The sequence below is a fragment of the Larimichthys crocea genome, chromosome XXI, assembly GCF_000972845.2.
Source record: "Larimichthys crocea isolate SSNF chromosome XXI, L_crocea_2.0, whole genome shotgun sequence".
Taxonomy (NCBI): domain Eukaryota; kingdom Metazoa; phylum Chordata; class Actinopteri; family Sciaenidae; genus Larimichthys; species Larimichthys crocea.
This window is the reverse complement of record NC_040031.1, coordinates 9,363,438-9,366,052: the sequence shown is the minus strand read 5'-3', so window position 1 is coordinate 9,366,052 and position 2,615 is coordinate 9,363,438. Positions and strand designations below refer to the sequence as shown.

The 2,615-nt window shown below is 40.2% G+C and overlaps 1 long non-coding RNA gene across 1 annotated transcript; it reads left to right on the top strand.

Moving 5' to 3' along the window:
* The first annotated feature begins 1,245 nt into the window (after positions 1 to 1,245).
* LOC109138317 (uncharacterized) lies at positions 1,246 to 2,157 on the top strand. The gene is made up of 3 exons (XR_002041888.2): positions 1,246 to 1,376; positions 1,538 to 1,632; positions 1,876 to 2,157. It is a non-coding gene; the product is annotated as an uncharacterized LOC109138317 (long non-coding RNA).
* Positions 2,158 to 2,615: the final 458 nt, after the last annotated feature.

Below are 2,615 nucleotides of genomic sequence, written 5' to 3'. Positions count from 1 at the left end.
GTAATATTAATACACCTGATATTAAAGCATTTAAACAAGGCTAAAACTACAGTTACAACCCTTTTCTTAGCCACAATTAACAAGAGCTTAATACATTTACAATACAATACACAATACACATACAAATACATTTGCAGTATGTTTTTTGGTCGATAGGCACTAGAGATGATCCCAGTATTGTATGAGTCGATTAGTGAAGTGATTTTTAATTCATTTAATAAAAAAACCCTCTTGACCACAAAGTGCCAGCTCTATATTTCACTGTAGTGCCTGGGAATCATTCCTAGAATATCAAAACAGTGAAAACATTTGTAGGAGCCAAAGTTGTTGTTAGGAGAGTTTAAATCTTCATTATAGTTGTGATGCGTTTTTAGTTAAATTTGTGTTATGTTACCGTAGTTTGTATAAGTTGTGGAAGCATCTAAAGTGAGCGCGGCGCGGTGCTATAGGGATAGTGTAAAAAAGGTTTTTTGACCGTTACTTTACTTTAGACGTCACTGACGGATTTGCTATTGGAAGCTTTTCTGACCGTTGTAACCCAATAGAAGATTGAATGTATAACGGAACGTCAAAATAAAACCCACACAAAAGGACGACCAGCCTCCGGTGTTTTGTGAGTGTGGAAGTAAGGTAACACATGTCCAGACAACTGACTTTGCCTTCCGCTAAAACTGTTCAAGTGGCTTTAGGACTAAGTTTAAGGGAAGAGTTTGCCACTACAACGTTCATCGTAATGTCGAGATCTGTGCTTTTTTTCTGTGAGTTTCCTCTTTAAAAAAATCTAATAATAGCTTCATAATAAGCTTCTCTACCTCTGTAATCCTGATCCCACAGTGGAAATTGATGAAGACATCGGAAAGTTACCGACCAACCAACCTGACTCTCACGAGGCGGATGGTGTTTTACGAGAAAGAGTGCGCCAAAGAGTCGGTAGGGACAACCGACAGTCAGGTCATGCAGAATTTTTCACATATAATGTTATTGACCTTTTTTCTCACAAGTTGCTACCTACAACATCACAGTGGAAAACTACAAAGACTCATAATCACTATCTGTAACAGCTGGACCTACTCTTTCCAGGGGGAAGTGCACCGAAGAGTCGGTAGGGAGGACCCGGCAACTTTTCCACTAAAGCTCTAAATTAACTGATTTTATTTTTTAACGTATCAGAGTTCAGACATCAGCATGGACCATAGCTTCTTTCTTTTGATCTTTTTTTACACAAGCCACTGCAGGGCAGCTATTTTAAGTTCTCTTTCCATAAGGAGCATCGAGGAGTGTGAGCACCTGCTGCTGAAAGACAAAGGCTTTAAGCCAGAAAACACACAGCGCTCAGGCCCGAGGCTGCACCTGTTCTCCTCGGTGTGGATTAAAAGGTAAAACGTCCCTTCACTTCTAAAACTTTTTTTTTTTTATCTCTAAATATATATTTTTCTCTACATCTCAGGCTCCTTTCGTCTTCCTGTACTTCTTTCTCATCCCTCTTTGTGTTTGTGTTTTTTCGCCCCCGCTTTCCTCTTTTGTCTCACCTCCGCAGGTGGCCCGAACAGCTGGGCAGAGAAGCAAACCGCTCTGATCCAGACAAGCACCTGGACACGTCATGACAAACCACAGCAACAGCAAGAACAAAGGGTGACGACTGCCGTATAGCTGTGCAGTAAAAATGCAATTTTTCATATTTAGCAACAGAAATAGCAATGCCAATTAAAAGAAATATGCTGATAGTGTTATTGTACTGTTACAATTCATTACGGTTACGCAGCTGTTAAGCGATGGGTTGATCTCCTTCTATATCCTCCTCTTTCATATGGTGACTCTGGATACCAGGTTGTCTTCTCTCTAATATTAATGTTAGTTATGTTTTCCTGCCTGTAGGTGGTGCAGGTTGGACTGAAACTACCGGTCCAGATGTGCAGGTTTGAAACTGTTGGCAGTGCTGTTGTGCTGATTCTTGTTTCTCTTCATCAATGACACTGGATATTTTTGCCAGTCACTAACCTGCTGCTGAATGACCGAACTTTGAGTTAGGGATGCACCAACCCGACAAATCCGCTCAATGCCGATCTGATACATTTTCTCCTGTATCCAAAAACCTGTAAACCTGTGTGTGACAACCTCACAACGTCACATCGAAGTTTCCTGCCCAACCTGATATCCTGGGATGGTGCATAAATAGTTTTACCATGACGACACGTTCACTTGTCGTCATGGTAACAATAATACATGATTTATTAAGTTATGTACATGTACATTGTATAAGTCAATACATTATGTATGTGAAATGTAATTAAAAATAAGTTACCACTGACTTTTGGTTTTCTCCATGATATTTGCACGTAAAACGTGGGTCAGTCTTGTGATATAATTCATGAAAAGCTACTTTTTAAAAAGCCTAAAATGTGTTGTGATGAAACTCGAAAGTACTTAAGACACTGGCGTGTTATTATTGTGCCATTTGTTGATTCCAGGGTGGCCTAACACGGAATGTTTGACGCACTGTGTCAAGCAGTAGGTGCTACAAAAAGACCATTGGCTGGTCGGAAAAGCTTCGGAAATCCCCACATCTTTCAATGTTGCACTGCAACTTTCCAAAACCGACAATCGGACATTCATTC